General features: G+C 35.6%; 1 protein-coding gene and 1 long non-coding RNA gene across 4 annotated transcripts in view; one reads left to right on the forward strand and one right to left on the reverse strand.

The window, feature by feature from the left end:
* Positions 1-5,346, forward strand: part of LOC108311314 — a 166,527-nt gene extending 161,181 nt beyond the window's left edge. The window contains exon 4 of the long non-coding RNA XR_001828129.2: positions 5,220-5,346. This is a non-coding gene — a long non-coding RNA (uncharacterized LOC108311314). The remainder of the gene's footprint in view (positions 1-5,219) is intronic.
* The window catches only part of BBOX1 (gamma-butyrobetaine hydroxylase 1), a 79,491-nt gene extending 70,119 nt beyond the window's left edge, over positions 1-9,372 (reverse strand). For 2 of the 3 annotated variants that reach the window (XM_037742086.1, XM_037742084.1), the window contains exons 1-2: positions 9,274-9,372; positions 8,835-9,111 (exon numbers count right to left, since the gene is read on the reverse strand). The gene's annotated coding sequence lies outside the window, so the exon portion shown is untranslated. Of the gene's footprint in view, positions 1-8,834; positions 9,132-9,273 lie in introns of those variants that run through there. The other variant, XM_017538730.2, reaches the window with a different exon arrangement.
* Positions 9,373-14,195: the final 4,823 nt, after the last annotated feature.

Here is a 14,195-nt window from a genome sequence, read left to right on the forward strand (position 1 = left end):
CACCCCTTATAAAATCCTTTCCAGGCACTGCAATAGGCATTGGGAGATTTAGTGACAAGTAAGATAAAATTGTTCCCTTTCTTTCTTGAGCTTACAAGAAGACTTTATGCAACATTAAGATAACCTAAAAGATACTTTACACAACATTAAAGTAACATACTTCTAGGTGGTTTCACATATGTTTCCTCAAATCATTGGCTAGGATAATTTAGTCAAGTTATTGACTAGAGTCAAGACAAAAAAGATTGCTTTCTCTCTTTAGCCTCAAATATAGAGTAATCCATTGATTGCATGGAAGAAATACAATTAATTGGCTCTCATGCTTATTTCTGCTTCTGTGCTATCATCTTTTTTTTTCTTAAAAATCTGTATAGTGATAGGAGAACATTATTACTTAAAAATCATCAAAAATTACAATGTACTTTCAAACCTGGAAGTTTAGCTCATATGTCTGAGTGAGGAGCTTTATGGAAGTCCTAATAACAGATTCTCTGTGGAATGGGTAAGACATTTGAATTTCCTGACAAGAGAAAGGGTTAGCTGGCAAGTTTTCTCACATACCTTGTTTCAAAAGACAAAGATGTTTCCAGTAACTCTGGAACAATACAACTAGATCCTTAAATAACACTAAAAAAAGAAATGTAGTACATTTTAATCTATGTCAGGGGATGGCAAATATGTTCTGTAAAATGCCAGATCACACATCTTTTAGGCTTTGCAGTTTATGTACAGTCCCTGCTGTATATAAATGTACATAAAAATGCTGTACATAAAACAATAAAATGTTTTATTATTTTCTTTGCTATTGTATGAAATATCATTTTATGAGAGACAATGACTTTGTCATCAAACTGATACCAGGGGAAAACCTGAAAAACTCCTGTGAATTTTCAGTTTTCACAAATATGTAAAAATTAAATAACATACTCCTGAACAAGAAAAAAATCAAAAGAGAAATTAAAAATATCTTGAGACAAAAATAGCACATAATAAATGTATGAGACGTAGTAAACGTAGTTCAAAGAGGAAAGTTTATTATGATAAATGTCTACATAAGAAATAAAAAATGATCTTAAATAAACAACGTAACTTTATACTTCAAGGAACTAGAAAAAAGGAATATACTAAACCCTAAGTTAGCAGAAGGAAGGAAATAATAAAGATCAGAGCAGAAGTAAATGAAATTGAGACAAGAAAAGATGAAACTACAACTGTTTTTGAAAGGTAGAATTGACAAACCATTAGCTAACTTAAGAAAAAAAGAGAGAAGACCCAAAATCAGAAATGAAAAAGGAAACATTACAGCTGATACCACAGAAATATAAAAGCGTATGAACAGTTATATGTCAATAATTGAATAATCTAGAAGAAACGAATTCATTCCTAGAAATGTACAACGTACCAGGACTAAATAATTAATAGAAAATCTGAACAGGACAATTAAGTGTGAAGATTAAGTCATTAATCAAAATCCTTCCATCCATGGAAACTCCAGGACCTGATGGCTTCACTGGTGAATTCTACCAAACATTAAAGAAGAATTAACACAAATTCTTCTCAAACTTTCCCCAAAAATTGAAGGAGAGGGTTAATACTTCCAAACTCATTTTATGAGGCCAGCACTACTCTCAAACCAAAGCCAGATTAGAACACTGAAAGAATAGGATAGTATAGACCAATATTCCTGGTGAACAGATGCAAAATCTTTAATAAAATACTAGCAAAATGAATTTAACAGCACATTAAAAGGATCATACAGTATGATCAAGTGGGATTTATCTCTGGATGCAAAGATAGTTTGACACACACAAATCGGTAAATATGACAACACATTAGCAGGATGCAGGATAAAAATTAGGTGATCATTTCAACAGATGCAGAAGCAGCATTTGATAAAATTCAACATCCTTTTATGGTAATAATTATCAACAAAGATGGATAGAAAGAATGTACCTCAACATAATAAATGCCATATATGTCAAGCCCACAGCTAATATCATATTCAATAATGAAAAGTTGAAAGCTTTTCCTCTAAGATTGGGAACAAGACAAGGATATTCAGTCTTACCACTTCTAATAACATAGTACTGGGAATCCTAGCCAGAGCAATTAGTCAAGAAGAAATAAAAAGCTTCCAAATCTTAAAGGAAGAAGTAAAATTGTCCTAGTTTTCTGATGACATGATCTTATACACAGAAAAACCTAAAGACTGCAGAAAAAACTTTTAGAACTAATAAATGTAGTAAAGTTACAGAATACAAAATCAACATACGAATATCCATAGCATTTCTAGGTAATAACAACTAACATTCTGAAAAAGGTATCAATAAAACAATTCCATTTCAAGGATCATTAAAAATACTTAGGATTACATTTAACCAAGGAAGCAAAATATCTATACACTGAAAACTGTAAGATGATGACAAAAAAATTGAACAAAAACAAATAAATGGAACAATACTCTGTGTTCTTGGATTCGAATAATTATTATTGGTTAAAATTTCCATGCTACCAAAGTCATCTACAGATTCGGTACAATTACTGTCAAAACTCCAATGACACTTATCAAATAAATAAAAACACAAACTGTAAAATATGTATAGAACCACAAAAACTCTGAGTGACAAAAGCAGTTTTGAGAAAGAAAAACAAAGTTGGAAGGATCACATTATCTGATCCCAAAATATCCTACAAGACTATAGTAATCAAAACAGCATGGTGTTGGAATAAAAACATACCTATAAATCAATGGAAAAGAATAGTCAGCCTATAAATAAATTCGTGGGTTTAAGGTCAATTAATCTTTGACAAAGTTCCCAAGAACACTCAGTGGGGAAAAAGCAGTCTCTTCAACAAATGGTGGTGTGTTACTAAATATCCAGATGAAGAAGTATAAAATTGGACCCTCATCTCACATTGTACATAAAAATCAACTCAAAATGGATTACAGACTTAAATATGAAATCTGAGACTTTAAAATTACTAGAAGAAAACATATGGGAAAACTGATTAGGCACAGATTTTTTTTGGATGTGAATCCAAAAGAACAAGCAACAAAAGCAAAAATAAACAAATGAGATGGCATCAGAGTCAATCCCTGCACAGCAAAGGAAATAATAAAGAGAGTGAGGAAATGGCCTAAAAAATGAGAGAAAATATTTGTAAACTGTACCTTTGAGAGCCATCTATGTTTTTACTTATTTTAATCAAGTAAGTGAAGCAATTATCCTATATCATTCTATATGCCAAAGTCACTTTCAAATGGAGCTATGTTGACTCTTCTGTAAGCCACAGCAGGGCCAATACATCTGATAAGCAGTTAATCTCCAAAATATATAAGAAATTCAAACAACTCAAGAAAACAAACTACCCAATTTAAAATGTGCAGCTGGATATAGTGGTGCACGCCTGTAATCCCAGCTATTCGAGAGGCTGAGGTAGGAGGATTGCTTGAACTCAGGAGTTTGAGGCCAACCTGGGCCACATAGACTTTACCCCTAAAACAATAAAAAATTAAGAAATTTAAAAAATGGGCAAAGAAATGGAATAGACATTTCTCTAAAGAAGACATATAAATGGCCAGTAGGGATATAAAAATTCTATCAATCATCATCAGGTAAATGCAAACCAAAACCACCCCATGAGATATCATCTCACACCTGTAAGGATGACTGTTGTCAAAAAGATAAAAGTATTGGTGAGGATATGGAGAAAAGAAAAGAAAACCCTTGTACACTGTTAGTGGGAATGTAAATTATTTCAGCCATTATAGAAAACATTATAGAGATTCTCCCCGAAATAATACGTGGAACTATCATTCCAGCAGTATAATTACTGGCCATATAGGCAAAGGAAGTGAAATCAGTATGTCAGTGAGGTATTTGTATTTCCATGTTCATTACAGCATTATTCAGAATAACCAAAACGTGGAATTAACTTGTGTCCATTGATAGATGAGTGATTAAAAAATGTAATATATATCTAAACCCATATCTATCTATCATCTGTCTACACACACACACACACACACACACACACACACACACACACTCACACACCCTCACATGCACCAGAATATTATCCAGCCTCAAAAAAAGAAGAAACATTCTGTCATTTGTGATAACAGAGATGAACCTGAAAGGCATTATGCTAAGTGAAATAAGTCAGGCACAGAAAGACAAGTGCAATATGATCTCACTTATACATGGAATCTAAAAATGCTGAACTGATGAGTAGAAAAGTGGGTGCCAGGGCCTGGGAGGTGGGAGAAATGGGGATATGTTGGTCAAAGGATAGTACTTCTTCGGGATAAATAGGTTCTGGAGATCCAGTGTACAACATACTGACTGTAGTTAGTAATACTGTCTTGTTTATTCAAAATTTGCTCAAAGAGTAGATTTCAAGTGTTCTCACCCTTCCAACACACAATGATAACTATGTAAAGTTATGAATATATTAATTAGTTTGATTGTGGTAATTATTGCACAATGTATACATAAATGTTAATAATTATGCTTACAATGTTTATTTGCCAATTTACCTCAATAAAACAGGAATAATAATAAAGATTAATAGCTTTAATTGTATGTACAATAAGATTACAATAGTAGTAATAGTAGTAGAAGTAGCAGTAGTGGTAAAAGTAGTAATAGTTTACATTTATTGAATGCTTTCTTTATGCCATTCACTAAGTTCTTTATATGTAATAACTCATTGAATCCTCATTTCAAGCCAAAGAAAAAAATCTACTGTAATTACCCAAATAAACAAAAGTAGAAAGAGGTTGGGAAATACCAGCATACAGATGATTTATCTTAAGTTATTGTAGGAATAAGAGCATTTAAAAATTATTCCTATTTATTTTTATGAAGCTCTTTGTGGGCTGATTTTATATATATATATATATATATATATATATATATATTTAAACTCAATACATTAAAAATATATTCGTTAATGTGTTTGAACATTTTTTGGCTGAAAAATTTTTATACAACTTGAAATTTGAAACACTACTACTTAATGAATACTCAGTCCTGAGGTGCATTTTCTATTATGAGGAACATGGTTTCTCTGCTTAAAGATAGTGTTGTACCCATGTCACACCAACTATTGAAGTGATCATTCCTATAGACATCTGTACCAACAAACACTGAGTGTATTTCAGACTGCTGTTTTGAGCTTTCCATCTTTTTTTTTCTTTTTCTTCTTTTACCTAGGTTTGAACGAGAGAGGAAGAAGCACATTTCCAATCATTGGGGGAACGTGAGGCCATTCTCTCCAACCCATTTTGCCAAATGGATATCCTGAGGGAGGTGTTCCAAGAGAGGTAATGTCAGGATAGTGTGTGTCTGGAGGCTGCCCAAGGCACATGGGAGAGTGCAGAAGAACTGGAAAGACTTGGGTGTTGCTGATGTTAAATTACTTAGGTATCTCTGTAGAAACTTGGTGGGTCATTCCTTCTCTTCACAATTCTTTTCTTAGATTTATGATAAATGTGAAAGTTAATCCAAACAAAAGTGGGGCAAAATGGGAAAATAAGCTCCCATTTTAACTTTTTCTGGATTATTTAAAGCTCTACTGGGGCAAATGTGATGAAAATTTTAAAAAATATATAAAACATTGCAGATCATCAGTATTTAAAAGCAAATGCTTTCTGTAAATTATAGTTTGTATGATAATATGATTTGTTGAAATCTGTTTTTTTAATTTAAGTAACTTGGCTTGTTAGAATTGAGCTCAGCTAAGTACTATGGCAATTTACTTAGATGATAAGCTACTGTTTTCTCTGAAGAAAAGAAAAATGTAGATACTCCTAGCTATATAAGATAAATTTTTGTCAGTGGGATTTCTTTGACAAATTAAAGAACACCTATAAGATAATTTTTTTATTTTACACTTAATGATAATTTTTATTCATATAATTTAGTTTATGAAATATCAGATTGATTTGGTAGGAAGGAGTGGTTTTGCCTGTTCTGAGAAACAGCCCTTGGATTTTTGGCATATTCTTATCTGATGGGATAGGTTTCTTTTATTTCATATCAATACATGTGTGTAATGTGTGTGTGTGTCTGTGTGTGTGTATGTGTGTGGTGTCTTTCCCTTCTAATTCATTCACCTACCATATTTTTTCTCTTCAGAGTAAAAGAAGTTTGTCTGGGACTTTTGTTGGGTACAACTAGATTGCTTGTTTTTGAAATTATTCTACTTTAGTGATGGGTGTGGGTTTTCTCCTTTGTTTTCTTTTTCTTAATATTACAAATTCACATTTGTCTTCTGATTCTTCAGCACTGTTTGGAAAATCAAGAAAGTAGCTCTGGAATTTATTTTATTCATTGATCTTGGAAATTAAAGTAACTTAGAACTAGGGCTTTTAGAAACAGAATGAAACAGCCTATGCTATTATTGGGTCACAGGGCCCTCAGGAGACATGCAGGGAAAATGGAAGCTCAGAGATGCTGGGTGTGATTTTTCTGAGCTCACACTGCTGTTTAGTGAGAGATATTGCCCGAAAGCTGCGTTTGCCAGCCAAGTATATATGTATTAGGTTACACTTTTCAAGTTTTCATTAAAAAGAGTACAAAAATTCTTCAAACATTAATTACTAGTAATTTCAATCATAGGTTTTGGAGGGAATTCACAGAAAATGGATGCAGAAACTTTAGTTACTATACATAAAACTAAAATTGTAGTAGATTAATGTCTAACTGAGAAGGCTGATTCATCTACTAAATTACTTATCCCTCAGAATAAAAGCCTGTTATTTCTTGAGTGTTTTCAGTAAATGGAAAACTAGACCAGCATAGACCCATGTTAGCAAATGTCTGTATCTTAATTTTTATCTTCTCTTCCTCAGGGTAAGCCATCAAACCTGCTGTTATATAGCAGGATGCACTAATATGTTTGACTTCCTGCCTCTATGTGGTAGGATAAAAAAAAAGATCAAAATAAAAGAAACGTGCAAATTGTATGGATGTCTATGTGCAAAGTGTATGTCAAACCATTTATACGGCGATTACGTTCTAGTCACTCAGCTGATATTTTCTAACATTATCTTAGTCCTCTAGAAAACCCTCTAAGACCAGTGCTATCACTTCCATTATACAGATGACCTTGAGCCTGGAGAGGGGAAGTAACAGCTGTGAACGCAAAGGAAATAGGAATTTTGACATACCACCCCATCATGGAAAATTTATGGATGAATAATTTTCTAAGTAATGTTTTCAATGTACAAAAAAAAAAGTAGTATTAAAATTGGTAGCTAAATCTCAAGATTGTTGGGTGTTAGCTAACCTCACCATCTGACATTTCGGCTTTAGAGAGAGGACAAGAAGTTTTGTAGACATTACACCATGGAGGCTTAACTATATTGTTGTTATTTTATATTTCAACCTTTAAATAATAAAATCAATTAATTTTTACTTGGTAAGGTGGAGGTTGACTAGACAATATTTGTACTGCCTGCACTTTAACATCACTTAAATACATACATACTCTGCTCAAGATACCTGCTGTCCAAAGCCCTTCAACTTGAAGTCTTTTTAAAATTGTAAAATGGTTATTATTATTACTTTTAAACTTGGTTTAATAAGTGACTGAGATACTTAACAATTTGTGAATATATTCTCATGTGAATAATGAATTCTATGAAGCAATTAGAGGCCAGGTGCAGTGGCCTGTAATCCCAGAACTTTGGGAGGCCAGAGCAGGAGGATTGTTTGAGGCCAGGAGTTTGAGACCGACAACATAGTGAGACCCCTATATCTACCAAAAAAAATTAGGCAGCCATGGTAGTGCATGCCTGTACTCTGAGTTACTTGGGAGGTTAACACAGGAGGATCATTTGAACCCAGGGGTTCGAGGTTACAGTGAGCTATGATTGCATCACTGCGTTCCAGCCTAGACGACAGAGCAACAATAACAACAAAATAACAACAAAACAACAACAATAACAACAAAAACAATGCCATTAGAAAAACCCGTCCATTCTCTAAAGTAGGTTTACAATTTTGCCTATCTTCCTTAAAGCATTAAATTTCGTGCAAACACTTCATTTGTAAATTATACAAAGGGAAACTTTAGATTCACTTCAGTGGAATCACCATGTTCCGATTGGAGCTCACATTATCAAGGCTTTGTTTTCTGATGTAATACAAAATACTGGGTTTAGATTTCAGGAAAATTTCTAAATTATTTCAACGAGAACATATGTTCATTATGTGAAACCTTACGTTTTTAATCAAATCCATACCTGTAATATACCTTCTTGAGCTTCACTAAGGGAACAAAACAATTGAAAATATGCACAATGGTTTTAATTGGTCTGTATTTTAAAGAGGCATGCTATAGTCAGTTTTTTGAGCTTAACAAAGGGCCAGGGTATCATATGCAGTTACCATTCTTGGGATGAGTTGTGGATTATTCAGGGAACATTTTGAAAATTCAACCAGAACCCTCTTCGCCCATCCCCAGTCTCTTTTTAGACAGTGTTCTCTGTGTCTCCTCTGTATACTTTCTGGATTAGTTTAGGGATCGTAAAGTAATTTGACTATCAGACTAAGCCAAACATAATTGGGAGAGAGAAGCTGCCAAGAAGCAATCAGATTCACTACATTCCAAAAGCAAGTCTATTCCAAATGCTTGATGGACCATCCCCAGCACAGTCCACATGGCTCTTAGCTACATGTGACTGGAGTTCTAATTGGATGCTCCCGACCGCCTCAGCACACAGACTTTAATTCACAAACTCTTCCAATAAGGAGAAAAGGAAGTTGAGCTCAATCATACCTGTTCTCAGATATGTTTCACACATCAAACCACACAAAACTCACCAAGTAAAGAAACTGTCAGCTTTGGTCCGTGGGTCCTTTGGAGAGAGAGCCTGTCACATCCCAGGATTGATCTGCCTCCAGTTTCCAGTCTGATGTGGTACTTTTCCTTGGAAGCCTTTTTGCTCCTGGCAGTTTCACTGTGGCCCTGCCCCCAGACACAGCTGAGGTTTGCAAATAAGGACGGATGTCTCAATCTGAAGGTGTAGCAACTACTGAAGGGAGCTTGGAGGGTTTTTTTCATTGTTTTTTGTGCTGTTTGTTGTTGTTGTTGCTGCTGCTGTTTTAAAGAAAAGAGCCTTTATGGCCTAGAGGGGAAGGAGTTACTGAGAGAAAATACTAAGACTACTGCTGGTTCCCAAAACCACAATACCCCAGGACTCAATGCAAAGCATTGCCTCAGTTTAGAATCTTTCTTGTTAGAAGGAAAAGCAGTTCTCACCTGTCTTATCTTCTATTTCTGGACCAGCAGTGGCAATAGTAGCAAGTGAACAAGCAGTTCACTTCTTTCCCACCTGTTCAGTATGACAGCTCATTTATTGCACAACTCACTTAGGGCAGAGGCATTGAGATGTGCATTTAACAGGGAGAAGCTACCAGCTCTCACCCCAGCAGAAGTGAAGTGGTATGTACTTGTCAACAGGGCATTCCAATGTGAGCCTCTTTAAAGGGAGTTTGAGTAGTTATAAGGAACTGGTAGAAAGACTGGGATTGGTTCCCTATGCCTGATGCCCTCCTTTCTGGGCAGTTTCAGCTGGAATAGACAGTAGTTTCCAGACAGCTTGGGGCTTTTTTGAAGGTACCTGGTTGCCCAGTGATTTGGCTTACAACACATAGCCCTTAGGGCAACAAAAGGGAAAGGCCAGAGTAGGCAGCATACCAGGATTCGCAGCCTGACTGCCAGGTATACGCTTGAAGAGAGCCCAGTTCAGAGGGAGGGCTTGTTGGACTGGTCTCAGGTCCTAGGTCTTAACAGTCTAGATTACAGTAAAAGAAAGTCTGCAGGTGGCAACTAAGGTCCAGGAGAGAGATGAATGAGTCCTCTGACCTCCTCCCACCTAACACCCCTTTCCTAGGAAGATGTAGAAGCAGCCTGCAACTTGTTGCTTCTTGCCCGAAGGGCTTACAGGGCTGTGAGTGAGACTCAGCCAAAAAAGAACAAGAGCTAACCACAGAGAGAGAAAATGCAGCCCAACTGTCTGGTGGACTCCTTTATGGGAAATCTCCCCTTCCAGAATGGCAGCACCCGCTCCCTAAATGATGCTCTGTCGGGTCCTTTAACAATAAAATTTAAACTGTGTCCCTGCATCTGAAAAGAGGAGCCTCTTTTCCACTTTCCTCCTTTCCTCCCCCAAGTCTCCAGGTCAAATTACTACACTCACTGTCCAGTGAAAACAACAGCAAGGTTTGTTTTCCATGTATGAGAGGAGGGTGTGTATATGTTGGGTGCCATTATATATGTGACCAGCATCTTAAACTTACAGTAACTGAAATTGTAGGTATGCCAGAAGAAATTATATAATTATATTTTAATAATTCATGACATCACAGAAATATACACAATTAATAGTTCCTTTACCCTTTGTATTTTGGTGACAATTACTGGAATAAATTAGGTAAATTCTGTATTAGCTTTAAGAAAGTTGCTGACAAGAATGTGCCACATAAACATAGTTTCTAATGGAATGATAAACAACAAATAAACCAAAAAATAAATATATTACTAAAGTTTAAAGACTTGCACATAAAGAATCAATTCTCACAAATAGACAAACAAAATTCTGCTCTCCAATATAAGAAACTTCTTAAATGAACATGGGAGTGCAAATATCTCTTGGACAGGATTATTTTACATCCTCTGGATATATATATCAAGAGGTAGGATTGCAGGATCATGTGGTAGTTCTATTTTTAATTTTCTGAGGAACAACCATACTGTTTTCCATAATGGTTGAATCAATTTACATTTCCAGCAACAGTGTATGTGTTAGTCCATTCTCACACTGCTATAAAGACATAACAGAGACTGGGTAATTTATCAGGGAAAGATATTTGCTGACTCATAGTTCTGCATGCCTGGGGTGGAGGGGCTCAGGAAACTTACACTCATGGCAGAAGGCAAGAGAGAAGCAAAGGCATGTCTTACATGGTGGCAGGCAAGAAAGAGCAAATGAGTGAAGGGAGAAAAGCCCCTTATAAAACCATCATATCTCGTGAGAACTCACTATCATGAGAACAGTATGGGGGAAACCACCCCCATCCCCATGGTCCAATCACCTCCCACCAGATTCTGCCCTTGACACATAGGGATTATGGGGAGGATTACAATTTGAGATGAGGTTTGGGTGGGGACACAGAGCCAAACCATATCAGTGTATAAGGGTTCCCTTTTCCCTACGTTCTCTGTAATATTCATCTTTGTCTTTCTGATGAAAGTCATTCTACAGTGCAGGGTGGCATCTCATTCTAGTTTGAGTTTTAATTTACATTTCCATGATGATTAGTGATTTGAGCATTTTTTTTTCATAGCGTTGCTGGACATTTGTATGTCTTATTTTGAGAAATGTCTATTCAGATTCTTTGTCTTTTTTAAAATAAGATTTCTTTTTTACATTGGGTTGTTTGCTGTCGAGTGTTTCTTATATACTTTGGATACTCCTTGTCATATGGATAGTTTACAAATATTTTTTTCCCATTCTATAGATTATCTTTTCACCCTGTTGACTGTTGCTTTGGCTGTGCAAAAGCTTTTTTGTTTCATGCCACCTCATTTATTTTTGCTTTTGTTGCCTCTGTTTGGTGTCATATACAAAAAGTCACTGCCTAGACCAATGTCATTACAGCATTGTTCACAGTAATCAATAAAGGGAATCAACCTGGGCTCATAAATAGATGAATGGATAAAGAAAATATGATATATGTGTGTGTGTGTGTGTGTGTAATGGAATTCTATTCAGCCCTGAAAAAGAAGGAAATCTTATAATTTGTGACAACGTGCATGAGCTTGCAGGACATATACTAAGTGAAATAAGCGAGGCACCAAAAGATGAGCACTACATGATTTCACTTATATGTGGCATCTAAAAATGTCAAACTCCAAGAAGCATAGAGTAGCATGGTGGCTGTCAGGGGGTGAGAGTTGAGGCAGGAGAGTGGGGAGATAATGGCCAAAGGGTACAAAAATTTAGTCAGACAGGATTAATAAGTTCAGGAGATCTACTGTACTACAGTTAATAGTAATACCTTATATACTTGAAAATGGCTAAGAGGCTAGATAGTAAATGTTCTCACAACACAGAATAAGTATATGATGTGATGAATATGTTAGCTTGATTTTGTGATTTCACAGCATATACATACATTTAAGCATTACATTATACACCATAAATGTATATAATTTTTATTTACCAACTATATCTTAATTAAAAAATTTTTAAACTTTAAGTTCAGGGGTATATGTGCACATTTGTTATATAGGTAAACTCATGTCATGGGGGCTTGTTGTACAGACTATTTTGTCACCCGGGTTATTTCATCACCAGGTCATTAGACCTAGTACTTATTAGTTATTTTTCCTTATCCTCTCTCTCCTCCCATTCTCTACCTTGCAGTAGGATGCAGTGCCTATTGTTCTCCTCTATGCCTCCATCTGTTTTCACCTTTTAGCCCCCACTTGTAAGTGAGAACATGCAGTATTTGGTTTTATCTTCCTATATTAGTTTGCTAATGATAATGGCCTCCAGCTCAATCTATGTCCATGCAAAGAATATGATCTCATTATTTTTTATGGCTACATAGTATTCCGTGGTGTATATGTATCACATTTTCTTTATCCAGTCTACCATTGATGGGCATTTCAGTTGATTCCATGTCTTTCCTATTGTAAATAGTGTTGCAATGAACATATGCTTGCATGTGTCTTTATGACAGAATTATTCCTTTGGGTATATACTCAGAAATGAGATTGCTGGGTTGGATAACAGTTCTGTATTTAGGTCTTTAAGGAATCACCAAACTGTTTTGCACTAATGTTGAACTAATTTACACTCTCACCAGTGGTGTATAAACATTTCTTTTTCTCCATAACCTCACCAGCATTTGTTATTTTTTTGACTTTTTAACAATAGCCATTCTGACTGGTATGAAATGGTATCTCATTGCAGTTTTGATTTGCATTTCTCTAATGATCAGTTATGTTGAGCTTTTCTTCATATGCTTGTTGGCTGCATGTGTCTTCTTATAAAAAATGTTCATGTTCTTTGCCTACTTTTTAATGTAGTTTGTTTTTTTTCTTATAAATTTGCTTAAGTTTTTATATGGAAGTTGGATATTAGACCTTTGTCAGATGCATAGTTTGCAAATACTTTCTCTCATTTCTATAGGTTGTCTGTTTGCTCTGTTAATAGTTTCTATTGCTGTCCAGGAGCTTTTTAGTTCAACTAGATCCCATTTGTAATTTTTGCTTTTGTTGTAATTGTTTTTGGCATCTTCTTCATGAAATGTTTGCCCATTTCTGTGCTCATAATGGTATGCCTAGGCTGTCTTCCATGGTTTTTATAGTCTTGAGTTTTACATTTTTATCTTTAATCCATCTTGAGTCAATTGTTTTTTTTTTTTTTTTTTTTTTTTTTTTGGTTTTTTTTTTTTTTTTTTTTTTTTTTTTTTTTTGAGACGGAGTTTCACTCATGTTACCCAGGCTGGAGTGCAATGGCGCGATCTCGGCTCACTGCAACCTCCGCCTCCTGGGTTCAGGCAATTCTCCTGCCTCAGCCTCCTGAGTAGCTGGGATTACAGGCACGCACCACCATGCCCAGCTAATTTTTTTGTATTTTTAGTAGAGACGGGGTTTCACCATGTTGACCAGGATGGTCTCGATCTCTTGACCTTGTGATCCACCCGCCTCCGCCTCCCAAAGTGCTGGGATTACAGGCTTGAGCCACCGCGCCCGGCGAGTCAATTCTTGTATATGGTGTACAGAAGGTGTCTGTTTTCAATCTTCTGCTCATGGCTAGCTAGTTATCCCAGCACCATTTATTGAATAGAGAGTCCTTTTCTCATTGCTTATTTTTGTCAGCTTTGTCAAAGATCCACTAGTTGTAGGTGTGACGCTTTATTTCTGGGCTCTCTATTCTGTTCCATTGGTCTATTTGTCTGTTTTTGTACCAGTACCACACTGTTTTAGTTACTGTAGCCCTTTAGTATAGTTTAAAGTTGGGTAGCATGATGCCTCCAGCTATGGAGAAGAAGTTCCTTCTCCTTAATTCTTCTTGCTTATGATATTTTTGGCTATCGGGGCTCTCTTTTGGTTCATATGAATTTTAGAAAGTATATTTTATAGTTTTGTGAAGATTGTCATTAATAGTT

This window comes from Cebus imitator, unplaced genomic scaffold (genome assembly GCF_001604975.1).
Source record: "Cebus imitator isolate Cc_AM_T3 unplaced genomic scaffold, Cebus_imitator-1.0 Scaffold113, whole genome shotgun sequence".
Classification (NCBI taxonomy): Eukaryota; Metazoa; Chordata; class Mammalia; order Primates; family Cebidae; genus Cebus; species Cebus imitator.